Here is a 20,571-nt window from a genome sequence, read left to right as displayed (position 1 = left end):
TTTTCACAAAATGCCTGGCTCCAGCCATTGCTTTTTGCAGACAAAGAAATGTTTAAGTTTACCCCTACTTGAATGACCGCCTGATTCAGGCAGACAGTCGGGAAAAGCTGTTGCAGCACCTGACATTTTGTAAAGAACCTACTGACCTCACTGGGGTACACTGTAAATGAAAAGAAATCCAAACTAGTCCCTAGTCAGAAAATTGTATTCCTGGGAGCAAGCCATGACACAGCATCCCAGATGGTATTCCTTACTCCAGGAAAACAAGCCTATCTGACAGGCTACTTCTCTCAAATGGCCACCAGAGCCCAGTTATCTGCAAGGAAAATCCTGCAAGCTCTAGGGTTCATGGCCTCCTGCGTTCTACTAATTCCATATGCCAGAGTGCATATGCGGATACTTCAGTGGTACTTAAAAATCCTTTGGTGTCAACATTCTCACACTTATGATACCTTGTCTAAGGAAAGATTTTCTTTGGTGGGCAGCAGCATGCAACCACAACAAGGGACTTCCCTTTTCACAACCCCATGCCGCCCAGACCCTAACCATAGATGCATCAGACTATGCCTGGGGTGCACACCTGGATGGCAGGTGCATTCAGGGCCACTGGAGGCCAAATCAAATTCATCTGCACATCAACCAAAAAGAGATGCTAGCTGTTCAGCATGCTCTGATAGCTTTCAGACCCCTAGTCTCCTGGGCCTCTACTAATCAAAACAGACAACACTACAGTGATGTGGTACATCAACAAGCAGGGAGGAATCCACTCTGCAGGTTAGCCATGACACTTTGGCTCATGGCTTCAGCCATGCATATTCACCTGCTAGCACAATTCCTGCCAGGCAACCAAAACTCTCTGACAGACAACTTAAGCAGAAATCTCCTAGACCCACACGAGTGGCAATTAAACCATAACACCTTCAGCCTCATAACCCAGAAGTGGGGTACCCCAAAGGTGGACCTATTTCCCTCCCACAACAAACACCAGCTCAGCAAATTCTGCACCAGGGAACCTCACAGCAAGGCCTGGAAAGTGGATTGCCCTATCCTTCCAGTGGGTAAACCTCTCGATCTATGCATTTCCCCCTCTACCTCTTCTTACAAGGGTATTACTGAAAATAAGGGAGGAAAGATCAAGGGCAGTCCTGATTGCCTCACACCGGCCTCGCCAACACTGGTACCCACTACTGCGCAGTCTGTCACCATTGCCTCCATTGCACCTCACTCAGATTCCAACTCTCCTGATCCAGCAGAAGGAAGAGTTCTTGCATCCACAATTGCAGACCCTGAACCTGGCAGCCTGGCTTATTCCTTGACCTCTCCTCCAGTGGCCAGCCTAAGCAAGCAAGTCCTGGATGTTATACATGAAGCCAGATGACCCAGCACTAGAAAATCCTATGCTGACAAGTGGAAAAGGTATTGCTCCTGGATCCAGGCTAAAGGAGCTGAACCAGCACAGCCATCCTTACCTCTCATCCTGGATTACCTAGCAGACCTACTTCACAGGAGCCTATCCTTCTCTTCTATTAAAATCCATGCTTCTGCCATCTCTGCTTATTACAGCACAGAGCCACCTCTCTTTTCACACCCTCTCATCAAGCAGTTTCTTAGAGGGGCTAACAATCTAAGGCCACCCAGAAGAGCTCCTGCCCCTGCTTGGGACCTTAACTTTGTGTTGGAAAAGCTCACACCCCCCCCCCCCCTTTGAGCCTGCAGCTTCAGCAGAGTTAGAATCCCTCTCTTTGAAAACAGCCTTGCTTGTGGCTATCACTTCAGCTAGAAGAGGATCCTGCACCCTTTAGATGTCCACAGACAGCTCAGATTCTACCTGGATAGGACTAAGCCCTTTAGGAAGTCTGACCACTTACTAGTCAGCTTTGCAGCTGGGCAGAGCACAAGGCCATCTCAAAACAAACCATTTCCAAATGGATAGCACACAGTATCCATTTGTTACCAACACCACGGGAAACAACCCCCAGAGGGGGTCCACATTCCACCAGGGCAACTTCCACCTCTGCAGCTTTTCTCAGAGGGGTCCCTACTAGGGACATCCTGGAGGCTGCAACATGGAGTTCTTTTCATATCTTCACCAAGCATTACCACCTGCCTGTCTTTTCCAAATCCAGGGCAGGCTTTGCAACCACAGTCCTGCAGGGCATTTTAGCCAGATCCAACTCTTCTTGACTGCCTCCACCCATTTCTTCAGCTTTGGGAATCAACCCAAGTGTGATGACTGCAGCAGTGAAACACAAAGAACATAGTACAGTTGTGTACACTTACCATAAATGTAGCTGTTCGAGTGTATTCACTGTTGCAGTACTGATTTCCTTCCCTCCAGCCCCCCTTGTCTCTCTCTCTTCCTCACTCTTATAGTGCTGTTTGGTATTTACTTTCTACTGGTGGTATTATTCCACCATAACCTAGCTCCCTTTCGTGGCTCCTGACATTTGGGGCAAGAAAAACTGATGTAATGGCGTCATCTGCCTATTTTTATACCACTGACGACCTGACGTCAGTCCTGGAGCGACTGCAACTGATGCAGAAATATTAAGCCTTTGGTGTTCGGACCAACTGAGGGCTACCCCTGGCAGGATAACCCAGGTATGATGACTGCAACAGTGAATACACTCTAACATCTACATTAATGGTAAGTGTACACAACTGTACTTTTCCAGGTAGGCCTGAGCATACTGGTCTCCCAAAAGGTACATCTTCATCTGCCCCTCACCCATTCTAGGTAATTAGACATTCTACAATACTAGTCTTTTACTTAGCACTCCCCTGTCCCATTCTTTTTGCCTATATGCTGTCAGTCCCTGATAGAGAGGGCAGCTTCTAACCTGCAGTCCAAACGTCTGCTTAGCCCTATCCAACTCTTTTACCATTCCTTCTTATGTTACTTGCTCCCAATGTCTTATTCCTTTGCTAATTTCCTCTAGCAAATTCCATCTCCCACTTGCCTTTTTTTCTATACCCCTACTTGCAGCCATCTTTTAGTGGTAACATTTCCTTTCCTTTCTACATTCCTGTGTTGGCTTAGTTCTTAAAAATACTTTCTTTTACATTATGAATATAGTATTCTATATAGCTGTTATAATTATACTTATAGACTTGTATCCAAAATCCTAGTCTCTCTATATCATCATCCTTTTCCACATTAATTTGTAAAATTCTTAGCTTATAAGGCTCTTAACTGCATAGCTCTAAAATGCCTTTTGAAATCTTTACCGTATTCTATAGGGAGAACTATCTTTTCCCATTTAATTATTACCCTCTTCTGTGATTAATAAAAATATACTTGATCTGTATATAAAACTAAAGGGACTAAAACGTCTTCACTGCTTACATATTACAATCAATATCCTTAATCAAGAGCTTACAATTTCCCAGTATTTGCATTATTTTTGTTTAATTTCTTCTCACATATCCTTAGCTGCCATAACATAATCATTTTTAATACACACATCAAAATACTTCTTCTTATAATGCCCCCATAAGTGTGAGCATTGCTGAATCAATTTATGCATGGGTACCCAAGTGAACGCAGTCCCTTGTTTTATCTATCATTTTTTTATATCCCAAAAACAGCTGGAACTATTCCAAACTGCTCCACAACACCAAACTCTCCTTTTCTGGATTTATCAAGTACAAAATATCTGTAGAATGTCCAGTTGCCTGGAATAGATAGGGGCAGAACCAGATCGTGCTCAGATGGGGCCCTAGGCAGGGTAATGGATTGGGGCCCACTCATACACAGCTCCCCCCTCAGCCATTTCATTACTTGGCTGTTTCTCCCCAGTTGCCATAAACACTGTTCAAACATCTGAGTGTGCATACAGTTTTTTGCTTTACTTCTACAATGATTACAGATATTTGGATTTCATTTAAAACTTTTATTTCAAATTTTATAACACAAACACTGCTAGACATTTGCTAAACAAAGAAGTACAGTCTCGCAATGAAAATAGACTAGCATTAAAACTTCTCTGCCCTTGAAACTTACATTCATTGAAACGGCATTGAAACCCACATTCAAAGCAAATGCATTTGGCCAATGGCAGATAAAGTTTACCTTTGGGCTGTTTTCAAATAATAGGCCCCTTGCACACATTTTTATGACCATGCAAATATGCATGAGTTCTTAGATTTCACCTTTCTGATTGTATTGTATTCCTTGTATAATGATAATGTTTTAAATTTGTCGTTTTTAACATTTTTCTAATAAGCAATGAAACAAAAACGTATGAACAAATAATGACAACACTGCCCAATTCAGAACCTTTCAACCATAAAAGGCCACTCAAACTTCTGTCATTACAGTCTACCAGTATCAGTCAATATGTACAATCTTTACAGAAGTAGAAGTAATCCGAATAATTCCACATTAAGGATATCTGTAACTAATGAAGAGATTGCTGCTAGCAAACAACTTTATATTGCAGTGTTTCATCTACAAATTCGGTGCCTGCTGCCCTTAAAGAATTAATTGCCTGTGTTACATAAAAAAATGGTAAGGTGGTAATATTGCAATAGGGAATGGATGGCAAACTTATGACAGGTTCATAGTTGCTAGGCATCTCATCCAAAGGAGAACATACTCAGGACTGTAGCGCCCCACCCCCTTTAAAGTACAACACAGTAGTAGCAATCCAACCCACAGTCTTCTGCATCAAAAGCAAGTATACTACCTAAGCAAGTATGCTACCTGTTGTGCTAATAACAATGCATTTTAATTCTATAGCACAATAAGTGATACCATTTGCTGAACAAAGCAGTTGCACATCATAAACAGACTTAACATGAGTAGCAGTAAACTTCTGATGTTCTTTGTGTTTTACTGTTGCAGTCACCACTTGTGGGCTATCCCTCTTGGGTAGCCCTCAGCCGGCCTCAATACCAGAGTAAAGGATTTCCCTCCTGTGTCGGCTGTTCAGAGACTGTGGCTGACGTCAGGTCGTCAGGGCTGTAAAGGGTGACCGCCAACAGTATTACATCAGTCTTTCTTGCTGTGGAGCCCGAAGCAGAAGCAGATGTTCTTCGTGTTTCACTGTTGCAGTCATAACTGTAGGGTGATCCTGCCGGCAGGCAGCCCGAGGTCGGCCAGAATTCCAAAGTCTGGGTCCGGCGTCGGCTGTACCAGCAAGTACCCTGACGTCAGAACGCAGAGGTACATAGCTGACAGCCGATGCCATCTTCTCCAGTCTTTCTTGCCGTGCGGTGGAAAGCAGCTCGCAAGTCATTGGTTGGCGTATTCAGAACAACGTGCTTTGATTGACTTCGGTCCGAAGTTTTCAACTTCTCTTCTCAAGCTAAGTACCCCATTGGGGAAACTTTTTTCTTGCTCCTCCGATGTCAGAAAAAGTTAATAATTGTATATCGTGTGGGAAACAGATACCTCATAAAGATTTCCACTCTTGCTGTCTACCTTGCTTAGGCCCTGACCACGACGTTTCTTGTTGTCGGTTCTGTGCCAGATTTAATTCTCGCACTGTCAAGCGTAGGTACGATTGGGCCCTGAACTATTTCGGTAGACGATTTAATTACAGGATGTCGTCGGATACTTTACCGACAACCGGAATTCAAAAGAAACGCAAGGACAAGGATAGGCCTCAGAGGTCCAAACAGGATTCTTCGCAGCCGGAGCCAGCTTCGGGTTCAGCGGTCGTCAGTGAGGCGCTTTTGCAGCCCCTGTCGTCCGCCACTTCTGAACCGATGGCCGACACGGACTCCCATGGGGAGCCATCTAGGCCTAATATTTTATCTGCTGCAGGACCTTCGGACGTCGCTCCTTCAGATGGGTCCAGAACCGCTGTGCAGGTACCGGCTTCTGAGGGAGTTTTCAGGCCTTCACATATAACTATTTCAACAAAGTCAAAGGCAAAGACAAAAACTCCTGTAAAGCCAAGGGTTTCTACTCAAGCTGCTTCGGATTCATCTCCCAAGTCCCAGAAGCAATTACTACGGATGGCTGAGGATTTACTTACAATGATTAGGGGTACTCACCCTCCTCCAGAAAAAAGGCCTAGACAGGATTTACCTTATGATTCCTCTGATCAGGCTTCTGTGTCTTCTGTTTCTTCCTCTGACCAGGATTACTCTTTTCCTCCTTATGAGGATTCAGATGCAGAGGACTCTATTCCCTCTGCTTCTCCCCCTGAAGATTTCTCTTTTGGGGAAACTTTACATGAGATGAGAGAGCATTTTCATTGGGAAGGTCAGGATTATTCTGCCTCCAGGAGGAGACTCAGAGAAATTCTCCTTCTCCCTCAACACAGACCTTTGGCTATTCCTCCTGTGCTTGACATTGTGGATGATGCTTTTTCTGAAGCTAACCTGAATCCTGATTCCTTGCCGCCTGCTCCTTCTAAGCCTGATAGATTTTACAGAGTCCCTGATTCCCATCAATTCTTATTTAAGAACCCTTCTGCAGATCCAGAAACTATCTCTCAGGGTTCTAAAGCTGCTAAGGCCGCTTCATCTAAAAATCCTATTCCCTCTGAAAAGGATTCTCGTGCCTTGGATAGGTGGGGCAAAAAGGTTTATAGTTCTGCTACTCTTTCTATTAGAGCTTTGAATTGCCAGTTTCATATGTTCAAGTATCAGCAATTTCTTTTGTCTGTTTTAAAGCAAAGGCTTTCTACCTTTCCTGCATGTGCAGAGAACAAGGAATTACAGGATGTTTTGCATGCAACTGAACAAGTTAGCAAACATAGTTTACATTGTGGTTTTGATGCCTTGGAAGCTTCTTGCAGGGCCGCAGCCTCTGGTACTGTCATAAGGAGACATGCTTGGCTTCGAGAGCAGAATTTACCTGAGCAGGCTAAGGCGAAACTGTTAGATGCCCCTGTTCAACATGATGTGTTATTTGGATCTAAGGCTGAGGAGGTTATTAAAAAGATGGAGGAAAAAGCAAAATCTATGCAGACTGTCAAAGATTTTTTACATGCTCAGCCTCCTAGATTTTCTAGAAATTGGCCCTCCAAAAATTGGTCTTTTCCCACTTCTGACAGGCCTCAAAGGGGAAGATATAGACGGTCTAGAGGCCGGGCACAGACACAGGCCTCTTATAGGTCCAGGCAGTGGTCTGCTTCTTCACCTAGAAGGGGAGACAATCTCAATCACATAGGAAGCAGACCCAATGACTCCCTCTGTTGGGCTACAGGTCCTTCTTACCAAGCTCCTCTCGGAGAAAAACTATCTCTTTTTTACCAAAATTGGACACATATAACCCAGGACAAATGGGTTTTAGATGTGATTTTAAAAGGCTACAAATTCCGCTTTCATACTCTGCCAAGGTCTTGCGGTTGGCCAGATCTGCCAAAACATCAATGGTCAGAGGCCTTAAATCAGGTGGACGCTTTATTGGCCATGAGAGCCATAGAACCTGTTCCACTTCCAGAGATGGGAAAGGGGTTTTATTCAAAACTTTTCCTGGTCCCAAGAAAACAAATTGCATGGAGACCTATTCTGGACCTCTCAGTATTAAATACTTTTCTGGAAATTCCAAAATTCAAGATGCTTACTCTGCAACAACTTCTTCCCATGCTCTCGCAGGATGCTTGGATGGTAACATTGGACCTGAAGGAGGCCTACTTACACATTCCCATCAGACAAGTATGCAGAAAGTACCTCAGATTCAAGGCATGCTCGAGACACTTTCAATTCTCTGCACTGCCCTTTGGCTTATCTACTGCGCCCAGAGTCTTTACCAAGTGCCTGGCTCCAGTAGTGGCTTATTGCAGACTCCAAGGGATTCAAATTTACCCCTATCTGGACGACTGCCTTATCCAGGCGGACAGCAAGGATCTTTTACTTCAACATCTGCAGTTTGTTAAGCGTCTCCTCCTACTACTGGGATTTTCAGTGAACACAAAAAAGTCACATTTGATCCCCTCTCAACACATGATCTTTTTGGAAGCTCTTCTAAACACAAGCTTGCAAAAGGCCTTCCTGACTCCAGAAAAGCAAGTACATCTGACTTCAATTTTCAAAACCTTGGCTACTTTGACTCAGCTCACTGCAAGGAAATTCCTGCAGGCTTTGGGCTACATGGCTTCTTGCATCCTTTTGATTCCAAATGCAAGACTTCATATGAGGAAACTACAATGGTATCTAAAAAGTGTATGGTCTCAGCATTACCACAGCCTGGAAACAATGATACCTCTGATTCCCTGCCTCCAAAAAGAGTTCCTTTGGTGGTCCAGGACCTGTGCTTTAAACGAAGGAAAGCCCTTTCGTCTGCCTCAGCCTTCTCAGATCATGACCACAGACGCTTCGGATTACGCTTGGGGAGCTCATTTTCTAGACAACTGCCAGCAGGGCTTTTGGCCAAAGAAACATCTTCACTGGCACATCAACCTGAAGAAAATGTTAGCAGTCCAACATGCCCTTCTAGCCTTCCAGAAATTTTTGCAACCAACATCTTCTGATTCGTACAGACAATACCACAGTCATGTGGTACATAAACAAGCAGGGGGGGCTCTCACTCTTACCCCCTTTGCAGACTAGCCATGAGTCTTTGGGACACAGCTCTAAATCTGAACCTGCATCTTCAAGCTCAATTCATCCCAGGAAAGCAAAATCTCTTAGCAGACAGCCTAAGCAGAAATCTTTTGGCTCCCCACGAATGGATGCTGGACCCCAACTTATTCCGCAGGATTTCTTCAGTTTGGGGTTGTCCTCAGATAGATCTGTTTGCATCCCATCTCAACCATCAGTTGCCTCTATTTTGCACCAGGTCCTTCCACAAAACAGCATGGAAAGTGGATGCCCTGTCTTTCAGCTGGAGGAATCTTTCGGGATATGCCTTCCCTCCTCTTCCTCTTCTGCCTCGGGTGCTACTGAAAATACAACAGGACAGACCCAAGATTATCATTCTGATAGCTCCAAATTGGCCTCGACAGTTCTGGTATCCAACCTTAAGACACCTGTTCTTGGAACCTCCTTGGATTCTGCCTCTGTCTCCTTCCCTTCTGACCCAATTTCAGGGTCAGATGTTACACTCTCAAGTCAAGACTCTTTGCCTGGCAGCCTGGCTCTACAAAGGCCTTTGATTCCTTCTGCTTTTCCCAAACAAGTTTTGGATGTTCTCTTGGAAGCTAGGCGTCCTAGCACTAGAAAATGTTATGCTTCTAAATGGAAAAGATTTTGTATTTGGATGCGGGATCGAGGTTCTGATCCTCTTCTACCAGATATTTCCTCCATTTTACTTTACCTCTCTGAACTCCTGCTTAAAGGCCTCTCTTTCTCTTCCATCAAAATTCATGCTTCTGCTATTTCGACTCATTTCAACACTGACCCCCCCCCCATTTTTTCTCATCATCTGGTGAGACAATTCTTGAGAGGGGCTAAGAATTTTAAGACCTCCCAGAACTCCTCCTGTTCCTGCTTGGGATCTTAATTATGTTTTGGAGAAGCTTACTTTACTCCCTTTGAGCCTGCTGCTGCTTCGGATATCAAGTTCTTATCCTGGAAGACAGCTATTTTATTAGCATTGACTTCTGCAAGAAGGGTGTCAGAGTTGCAAGCTCTCATGGCTGTGGAACCTTACCTTATTTTCCATCAAGACGAGGTGGCCTTGAGGACCAATCCTACATTTATGCCTAAGGTGATTTCTAAAGTGTCTTTAAATCAGACTATTCACCTTCCTACTTTCTTCCCAAATCCTCAAAACAAAGGGGAAAGGATTTTACATTCATTGGACGTACACAAACAACTACGATTTTACCTGGACAGAACTAAAGATTTCAGGAAATCTGATCAGTTGCTTATCTCTTTTGCCTCCAGTTCTCTAGGCAAGGCTATTTCTAAACAAATTATTTCCAAATGGATTGCTCATGGAATAAGGTTTTGTTACTCTCATTTTGGGAAACAGATTCCAGGCACTGTTAGGAGTCATTCTACTAGGGCAGCTGCCACTTCAGCAGCTTTTCTCAGAGGAGTTCCTACCAAGGACATTTTGAAGCTGCCACTTGGAGTTCAGTGCACACCTTCTCTAAGCACTATAATCTCCCTTTGTATTCTAAGTCTAGGGCAGGTTTTGCCTCTGCTGTCTTGCAGGGTCTTCTGGCTGCCCCTTCTTCTGCATAACCTCCACCCTCCTTCACAGCTTTGGGATTCCACCCTACAGTTATGACTGCAACAGTGAAACACGAAGAACATAGTACAGTTGTGTACACCTACCATAAATGTAGATGTTGTGTCTTCACTGTTGCAGTCGGGGTTTCCCTCCCACCATTCCCCTCTTGTTTCTGTTTGTTCTATCTCCTCTTCCTTTGTGGTGTATTTGTGTTTCCTTTGGGACACCTTTTGGATATTTTGGGGAGCTTCTGACATCTGGGGCAAGAAAGGCTGGAGAAGATGGCATCGGCTGTCAGCTATGTACCTCTGCGTTCTGACGCCAGGGTACTTGCTGGTACAGCTGATGCCGGACCCAGACTTTGGAATTCTGGCCGACCTCAGGCTGCCTGCCGGCAGGATCACCCTACAGTTATGACTGCAACAGACACTCTAACATCTACATTTATGGTAGGTGTACACAACTGTACTTTTTGCGAGTGCGTCGGTTGGCCTTTGCCAAAGTGAGGAAAACTGTCTAAAGCTAAGTACCTCATTGGGGAACATTTTCTTGCTTTTAACCAATGCCAGAGAAAGTTAGTAATTTTCTCAGTTGTGGAAAGCAGATCCCACACTGAGACTTTCATTCCATCTGCGTCACTTGTTTAGGCCCAGACCATGACATCCCCGGGTGTCAGTTCTGTGCCCTGTTTAATGCTGGACCCATATGTAGAAGAGCAGAAATTGTAGCTAGGCATTTTAGTGAGCCTTTTTCATAATGCAAAATGGCATCTGTCTCTCAGCCAGCTACTGACTTACCTAGAAAAAAAGAAAGAAAAGGATAGAGATATGCCTCTAAAAGTTAAGTCCTCTGACTCAGATCAGAAGTCTGGTATTTTTCAACTCTGTGCTACAGCTGAACTCAGTGAGGTGCCTTCGCAACCCTGATGCCAAACGAGGAAATGTGCAGGCCTCTACTGAGACCAGTTTGGTGATCCACCTCCCTCTTCCGGTATGTCGCCTCTTCCTCACGCAGTCTGGTCTGGATACACTTTGCAGGCACCGACTTCCGCTGAGACTCCACCGACTACCAAAGCCAGACTCAGACCGACGACAATGCTGTCAGTTAAACTCACTTTGTATAAAACTACCGACCCGTCCAGGCCTAAGCCTAAGACTACCCCCAAAATGGTCCTTCCCCAAGGACCCAGTCACCGACCTACACCTAGCCAGCCTGCTCCTCAGTTGCAGCAACTGCTCAGGATGGCTGTTATTAGGTGAAGCCAACCCCATCATCCAACCCCAGCCAAAAGAAAAAGGGATGCCACCCCTGAGGCCTTGTCTGACCAGGAATCAGAATAATCTGTTCTTGAGGAGTCAGACATGCAAGACCAGCCCTTAGCAGCATTTGAGGACTCTGATGCTGATGACCCCCCCCCCCCCCCCCCGAGGACCTTTCTTTTGGAGAAACCTTAAATTCCCTCAGAGACCACTTTCAGTGGGAGGCCTAAGATTATCCTCAGTCTAAGAAGAGACTGAGAGAATTTCTTAACCTGCCCCAGCATAAACCTCTGGCCATTCCACTTATCCTGGATGTAGTGGAGGATGTTTTTCTAGTATGTGCCCTTTCATTAGATTCTCTCCCCCCAGCACCCAGAAAACCAGACAGATATTACAGGTTGCAAGACGCACACAAATATCTTTTCAAGACTCCTACTGCAGACCCTGAAGTCATTACTCAAGGCCCTAAGGGAGCTAAGGCAAGCTCATCTAGAAATCCCATTCCAGCTGGCAAAGAAAGCAGAGCTTTAGACAGAATGGGAAAAAAGGTATACACTTCAGCCACATTAGCTGTAAGAGCATTAAATTGTCAATTCCATATGCTCAAATTGCAGCAAAATGTCTAACTGATTAAACAGAAGTTATCTTCCATTCCTGACAATAGTACTACCAGAGAATTAACAGACCTCATACAGTGTAGCTCTCAGGTAGCCACACACTCCTTACATTGTGGTTTTGATGCCTTTAAAAGCTTCCACCAGGGCTGCAGTAACAGGCTAAGTAATCAAAAGGTATGCCTGGTTAAGGGAGCAGCCTTTGCCTGACTAGGTCAAATCTAAACTGCTAAATGCCCCTTGGATAAAGATCAGTTGTGTGGGATTAAAGTGGAGGAGGTCAATAAGAAAATGGAGGAAAAAGCCAAGTCCATGCAAACTGTCAAGGATGTCTTACAGGTGCAACCTCCCAGGTTCAGCAGAAACTTCCCCACTAAACACTGGTCCTTTCCCTCACAGACAAAACCAGTCCAGAGAAAGGGATGCAGAGACTGAGTCCCTAGGCATCAGTCCCATAGTCAGCAAAAACCCAGGCAGTGGTCCACTGCTGCCCCTAGGCAAGGAAGTTCTAAACCAACCCCCTTCTCCAAGGACTTGCAATGACACTCTCCTCTCCCGTCTGCCCCTCAGGTCACCCAACAGGCTAGGAAGAAGGCTTTCCCTCTTCCTAGAAAACTGGCAGGCCATCACCTAGATCTGTAGGTCCTGAAAATTACTACCAACGGGTACAGATTCGATTTCAAAGAGAAATCAAAAAGGTCAGATTGCCCAGACATCCCTGCAAATTAGAGAACAGATGCTATTCATCAGATCAGGAAAGCTTCATGCTCAGGGTGCTGTAGAACCTTTACCAAAGGAACAGACCAGAAAAGGATTTTCTTCGACTGTTCCGGGTCCCCAGAAAAAATTGCATGGAGACCTATCCTAGACCTCTCAGTATTAAATACTTTTCTGGAAATTCCAAAATTCAAGATGCTTACTCTGCAACAACTTCTTCCCATGCTCTTGCCACATGCTTGGATGGTAACATTGGACCTGAAGGATGCCTACTTACACATTCCCATCAGACAAGTCCTGCAGAAAGTACCTCAGATTCAAGGCATGGTCCCAACACTTTCAATTCTCTGCACTGCCCTTTGGCTTATCTACTGCTCCCAGAGTCTTTACCAAGTGCCTGGCTCCAGTAGTGGCTTATTGCAGACTAAGGGATTCAAATTTACCCCTATCTGGACGACTGCCTTATCCAGGCGGACAGCAAGGATCTTTACTTCAACATCTGCAGTTTGCGTCTCCTCCTACTACTGGGATTTTCAGTGAACACAAAAAAGTCACATTTGATCCCCTCTCAACACATGATCTTTTTGGAAGCTCTTCTAAACACAAGCTTGCAAAAGGCCTTCCTGACTCCAGAAAAGCAAGTACATCTGACTTCAATTTTCAAAACCTTGGCTACTTTGACTCAGCTCACTGCAAGGAAATTCCTGCAGGCTTTGGGCTACATGGCTTCTTGCATCCTTTTGATTCCAAATGCAAGACTTCATATGAGGAAACTACAATGGTATCTAAAAAGTGTATGGTCTCAGCATTACCACAGCCTGGAAACAATGATACCTCTGATTCCCTGCCTCCAAAAAGAGTTCTTTGGTGGTCCAGGACCTGTGCTTTAAACGAAGGAAAGCCCTTTCGTCTGCCTCAGCCTTCTCAGATCATGACCACAGACGCTTCGGATTACGCTTGGGGAGCTCATTTTCTAGACACCTGCCAGCAGGGCTTTTGGCCAAAGAAACATCTTCACTGGCACATCAACCTGAAGAAAATGTTAGCAGTCCAACATGCCCTTCTAGCCTTCCAGAAATTTTTGCAACCAACATCTTCTGATTCGTACAGACAATACCACAGTCATGTGGTACATAAACAAGCAGGGGGGGCTCTCACTCTTACGCCCTTTGCAGACTAGCCATGAGTCTTTGGGACACAGCTCTAAATCTGAACCTGCATCTTCAAGCTCAATTCATCCCAGGAAAGCAAAATCTCTTAGCAGACAGCCTAAGCAGAAATCTTTTGGATCCCCACGAATGGATGCTGGACCCCAACTTATTCCGCAGGATTTCTTCAGTTTGGGGTTGTCCTCAGATCTGTTTGCATCCCATCTCAACCATCAGTTGCCTCTATTTTGCACCAGGTCCTTCCACAAAACAGCATGGAAAGTGGATGCCCTGTCTTTCAGCTGGAGGAATCTTTCGGGATATGCCTTCCCTCCTCTTCCTTTTCTGCCTCGGGTGCTACTGAAAATACAACAGGACAGACCCAAGATTATCATTCTGATAGCTCCAAATTGGCCTCGACAGTTCTGGTATCCAACCTTAAGACACCTGTTCTTGGAACCTCCTTGGATTCTGCCTCTGTCTCCTTCCCTTCTGACCCAATTTCAGGGTCAGATGTTACACTCTCAAGTCAAGACTCTTTGCCTGGCAGCCTGGCTCTACAAAGGCCTTTGATTCCTTCTGCTTTTCCCAAACAAGTTTTGGATGTTCTCTTGGAAGCTAGGCGTCCTAGCACTAGAAAATCTTATGCTTCTAAATGGAAAAGATTTTGTATTTGGATGCGGGATCGAGGTTCTGATCCTCTTCTACCAGATATTTCCTCCATTTTACTTTACCTGTCTGAACTCCTGCTTAAAGGCCTCTCTTTCTCTTCCATCAAAATTCATGCTTCTGCTATTTCGGCTCATTTCAACACTGATCCCCCCCATTTTTTCTCATCATCTGGTGAGACAATTCTTGAGAGGGGCTAAGAATTTAAGACCTCCCAGAACTCCTCCTGTTCCTGCTTGGGATCTTAATTATGTTTTGGAGAAGCTTACTTTACTCCCTTTGAGCCTGCTGCTGCTTCGGATATCAAGTTCTTATCCTGGAAAACAGCTATTTTATTAGCATTGACTTCTGCAAGAAGGGTGTCAGAGTTGCCAGCTCTCATGGCTGTGGAACCTTACCTTATTTTCCATCAAGACGAGGTGGCCTTGAGGACCAATCCTACATTTATGCCTAAGGTGATTTCTAAAGTGTCTTTAAATCAGACTATTCACCTTCCTACTTTCTTCCCAAATCCTCAAAACAAAGGGGAAAGGATTTTACATTCATTGGACGTACACAGACAACTACGATTTTACCTGGACAGAACTAAAGATTTCAGGAAATCTGATCAGTTGCTTATCTCTTTTGCCTCCAGTTCTCTAGGCAAGGCTATTTCTAAACAAATTATTTCCAAATGGATTGCTCATGGAATAAGGTTTTGTTACTCTCATTTTGGGAAACAGATTCCAGGCACTGTTAGGAGTCATTCTACTAGGGCAGCTGCCACTTCAGCAGCTTTTCTCAGAGGAGTTCCTACCAAGGACATTTTGGAAGCTGCCACTTGGAGTTCAGTGCACACCTTCTCTAAGCACTATAATCTCCCTTTGTATTCTAAGTCTAGGGCAGGTTTTGCCTCTGCTGTCTTGCAGGGTCTTCTGGCTGCCCCTTCTTCTGCATAACCTCCACCCTCCTTCACAGCTTTGGGATTCCACCCTACAGTTATGACTGCAACAGTGAAACACGAAGAACATAGTACAGTTGTGTACACCTACCATAAATGTAGATGTTGTGTCTTCACTGTTGCAGTCGGGGTTTCCCTCCCACCATTCCCCTCTTGTTTCTGTTTGTTCTATCTCCTCTTCCTTTGTGGTGTATTTGTGTTTCCTTTGGGACACCTTTTGGATATTTTGGGGAGCTTCTGACATCTGGGGCAAGAAAGGCTGGAGAAGATGGCGTCGGCTGTCAGCTATGTACCTCTGCGTTCTGACGTCAGGGTACTTGCTGGTACAGCTGATGCCGGACCCAGACTTTGGAATTCTGGCCGACCTTAGGCTGCCTGCCGGCAGGATCACCCTACAGTTATGACTGCAACAGACACTCTAACATCTACATTTATGGTAGGTGTACACAACTGTACTTTTTGCGAAAAGGCCGGTTGGTCCAAAGTGAGGAAAACTGTCTAAAGCTAAGTACCTCATTGGGGAACATTTTCTTGCTTTTAACCAATGCCAGAGAAAGTTAGTAATTTTCTCAGTTGTGGAAAGCAGATCCCACACTGAGACTTTCATTCCATCTGCGTCACTTGTTTAGGCCCAGACCATGACATTCAGTCGCATACCGTCTGCTCAGAGGTGACCTGTGCCTGACATACAAGGCCATGTCCAACCCAGAATTAATGGACATGCTCCACCTCAAAAAATCCAAATCCACCAGAGCCACAAGAGCAAGAGACTTAAACCTCAACACGGATATAAATAGGACGTGCTGGAGGGACAGATTCATCACCCAGAGACTCCCTATGCTGTGGAACAGAATCCCAGTCCATGCGAGACAGAGCACCTCGCTGGCTCTGTTCAAGAGGAATCTTGACCAGTGGATGGGAGATCGTAGGTTTACCCCGGGGATCATCTCTGTATCACTGCTGGACAGAGGCACGGCAAACTAATGGGTATAGTATTCTTCAACCTAAGGGGTGGTGAAAGCCACATAACTCTGGCTAGGCTTATAAATGCCCTAGGGCAGATAGCCTAGTATGAACCTATGAACCTATAAATGATTTCTTATTTTCCAGTTAGCATTCTGCAATTGCTCCTCTTCTTGTTCTGCAGTACTTTCAACATTTTTAATACTTCTAAATAATCTTTTCTCTGTTATTTCTACCATGATTTTAAACCCAATTTTTTTATTTTATTCTGCTCGCTAGTTATCCCTTCTGAATTAATTTTTGTGTTCCCTAATAACTTTTGAATCATATCCACTGCCCATTCCTTAAGTCGAGGTTACCAGACTTCCTTATTTGAGTGGGACTGTCCTGAGATCAGCAGCTCAATCTTAAGTCCCGAACTGCCTTTTGAAAATCCTGGTGAAACGAGCTCCACTGTGCAGTTTTTGATTGACTCGTATACCGGCATACTGGCCAATCATAAATTGCAAAGTGGAGCCACTTCTGTTTAATGCAGAACTGCCTGATGCTGCACACAAAAGAGCTTCTGGTCTTCAGTTACTGTGAAGGACCTTTTTACATTTTTTTTTTTTTTGTCCCTAACCTGTCCCTTCAGAAATGTGGCAACCCTTACTTAAGTTCATCTGTTTTTAGCAGATAAAAAGGGTGTTTCCCACTTAGTTACCCTGCATCTTTATCTTAGTTTTGATTGGTGCATGAGACAATGTAGTTATTGGATGGGTCTCAAAACTTTCAACTAAATACACAAGTTCCTTTAAAATGTAATATCTGTTCACTATGTCCCAGTTATTGTATCTTGGGGAATATGTAAATTCTGTCCAAGTACCTGCTGCTGAAGTTGCATCTTCCATACCAAATCTTGTCTTATAGTTCTTCAGAAATCTACCCTCTGTTGATGTTCATCGTGTTTCACTGTTGCAGTCATGACTGTAGGGTTCTCCCCTGCCGGCAGGCAGTCCTCGGTCGGCCAGAATCCCAAAGTCTGGGTCTGGCGTCGGCTGCTCAGCCATACTCTCTGACGTCAGAGCTAGGAGTACAAAGCTGACAGCCGACGCCATGTTCTCCAGTCTTTCTTGCCGTGCGGTGATAGCAGTTCGCAAGTGCCAGTTGGCTGACTCCTGACAATTTTTTATAAACGTTCTTCAGTCCGAAGACTTTCTTCTCCTACTCAAAGCTAAGTACCCCATTGGGGAAACTTTTTTCTTGCTCCAGCCCGATGTCAGAAAAAGTTAATAATTGTATTTCATGTGGGAAGCAAAAACCTCATAAGGATTTTCATTCTTACTGTATTCCTTGCTTAGGCCCTGACCACGACGTAGCTAGTTGTCAGTTTTGTGCTAGATTCAATCAATGTACGATTAAACGAAGGTACGATTTTGCATTTCATTACTTCGGTAGGCATTTTAATTATACAATGTCGTCGGATACGGTTCCGGCTACCGGAGTTCACAAACGACGCAAGGATAAAGACAGGCCTCCGAGGTCCAAATCAGATTATGTTGTACAAGCAGAGCCAGCTTCAGGTTCGGCCGTCGTCAGTGAGGCGCTTTTGCAGCCCCTGTCGGCCATTTCGGAACCGATGGCGGAAACTGTCTCCCACGAGGAGCCAACTAGGCCTTTGAATATTTCTGTTGCAGGACCTTCGGACAATGCTCCTTTGGATGGGTCTGGAGCCACTGTGCAGGTACCGGCTTCCGAAGGGGTTTTCAGGCCTGCTCAGCTTCTAATAAAGGCAAAGCCAAAGACAAAGGCAAATACTCCTTCCAAATCAAAGACTGCAGCCCAGGCCTCTTCAGATCTGGCACCCAAGTCTCAGAAACAGTTACATAAGATGGCGGAGGACTTACTTACTATGATTAGGGGTTCACATCCCCCTCCAGATAAAGGGCCAAGGCAGGAAGTGTATTATGACTCCTCTGATCAGGCTTCTGTTTCTTCAGTTTCATCTTCTGACCAGGAATATTCTTTCCCTCCTTATGAGGATTCTGATGCTGAAGAATCCATTCCTTCAGCTTTTCCCCCTGAGGATTTCTCTTTTGGGGAAACTTTGCATGAAATGAGGGAACATTTTCACTGGGAAGGACAGAAGTACTCTGAATCTAAGAAAAGACTAAGGGATTTTCTTCTTCTTCCCCAACATAGACCCCTGGCTATTCCTCCTATTTTAGATATTGTGGATGATGCTTTTTCGGAGGCTAACTTAACTCCTGACTCTTTTCCTCCAGCTCCTGTTAAGCCAGACTGATATTATAGGGTTCCTGATTCCCACCAGTTTTTGTACAAGAATCATACTGCTGATCCTGAAACCATTTCTCAGGGTCCTAAGGGGATTAAGGCCGCTTCTGCTAAAAAACCCATTCCCACTGAGAAGGATTCCAGATCTTTAGAAAGATGGGGCAAAAAAGTGTACACTTCTGCTACTTTATCTATTAGGGCTTTAAACTGTTAATTTCATATGCTGAAATACCAGCAATTTCTTCTGTCTGTTTTAAAACAAAAGCTAACTTCCATTTCCACCTGTGCAGATGATAAGGAATTACATGACTTAATGCATGCCATTGAACAAGTTGGGAAGCATGGTGTACACTGTGGATTTGATGCCTTGGAGGCTTCTTGTAGGGCTGCTGCCTCTGGCACAGTCATTAGAAGGCATGCATGGTTAAAGGAACAAAACTTGCCAGATCAAGTAAAAGCTAAATTATTGGATGCTCCTGTTCAGCATAATGTTTTGTTTGGATCTAAAGCTGAAGAGGTGATAAAGAAGATGGAGGACAAGGCAAAATCCATGCAAACAGTTAAAGATTTCTTACAAGTACAGCCACCCAGATTTAGTAGGAATTGGCCTACAAAAAAAATGGTCCTTTCCCAATTCAGACAGGCCTCAGAGGGGTAGATATAGACGCTCCCGAGGAAGGCCTCAAACACAAGCCTCTTATAGACCAAGACAGTGGACTGCTTCCACCCCTAGGGGAGGAGAGGGCAGGTTGCAAGCTCATAGAAAACAGACTCAATGACTCCCTCTGTTGGGCTGCAGGAACTTCTTGCCTGGAAGCCCCTCTCGGAGGAAAACTTTCTCTTTTTCACCTAAATTGGACTCGTATAACCCAAGACAAGTGGGTTCTGGATGTGGTTTCAAGAGGTTACAAATTCCATTTTCATACCCTACCAAGACCAAGCGGATGACCAGATATTCCAAAACATCAATGGGTTAGAGGCCTTAAACCAAGTGGAAGCTCTCTTGGCTATGAAAGCCATAGAACTGGTTCCACTTTCAGAGATGGGACAAGGTTTTTACTCAAGGCTCTTTCTAGTCCCCAGAAAGCAAAATTCATGGAGACCCATTCTGGATCTGTCATTCTTGAACACTTTTCTCGTGATACCAAAATTCAAGATGCTTACTCTACAGCAGCTACTTCCAATGCTGACCAAAAATGCATGGATGGTAACTTTGGATTTAAAGGAGTCATATTTACACATTCCCATCATGCAGGAATGCAGAAAATACCTCAGGTTCAAGGCCGGATCGAGGCACTATCAATTCTCTGCGCTGCCCTTTGGATTGTCTACTGCGCCCAGGGTCTTCACCAAATGCCTGGCTCCAGTAGTAGCTTATTGCAGACTCAAGGGAATTCAAATTTACCCTTATCTGGACGACTGTCTTATTCAGGCAGACAGCAAGGATGTCTTACTCCAGCATCTAGAATTTGTTCAGAATCTTCTCAAGTTCCTGGGATTCACTGTAAACATAAAAAAGTCAAATTTGACACCCTCACAACAGATAATTTTTCTGGGTGCTTTTCTAAACACAACAACCAAGATGGCATTTCTGACGTACGAAAAACAATTACAGCTGGCTTCAACTTTCAAAACCTTGGCAACATTAACTCGGCTATCTGCAAGGAAATTCCTGCAGGCTTTGGGTTACATGGCCTCCTGCATCCTTCTCGTACCATATGCAAGACTTACATATGAGGAAAATACAGTGGTACCTAAAAAGTGTATGGTCTCGGCATTGCCACAGTTTAGACATACAGATCACCGTCCTGCCTTGTCTTCAGAAGGAATTCCTTTGGTGGTCCGAGGCATGTACTCTAAACAAAGGAAAACCCTTCAGTCTGCCTCCAGCCACTCAGATACTAACCAT

General features: G+C 44.6%; 1 protein-coding gene across 4 annotated transcripts in view; it reads left to right on the top strand.

The window, feature by feature from the left end:
- Window positions 1-20,571, top strand: part of PRKCD (protein kinase C delta) — a 2,080,121-nt gene that overhangs the window by 217,459 nt on the left and 1,842,091 nt on the right. The gene's annotated exons all lie outside the window — the stretch shown is intronic.

Source organism: Protopterus annectens, chromosome 7.part0 (assembly GCF_019279795.1).
Source record: "Protopterus annectens isolate FY-2018-M chromosome 7.part0, PAN1.0, whole genome shotgun sequence".
Lineage (NCBI taxonomy): Eukaryota > Metazoa > Chordata > Ceratodontiformes > Protopteridae > Protopterus > Protopterus annectens.
Note: the sequence above shows the minus strand (reverse complement) of the source record. Positions and strands in the feature narration are given on the sequence as shown.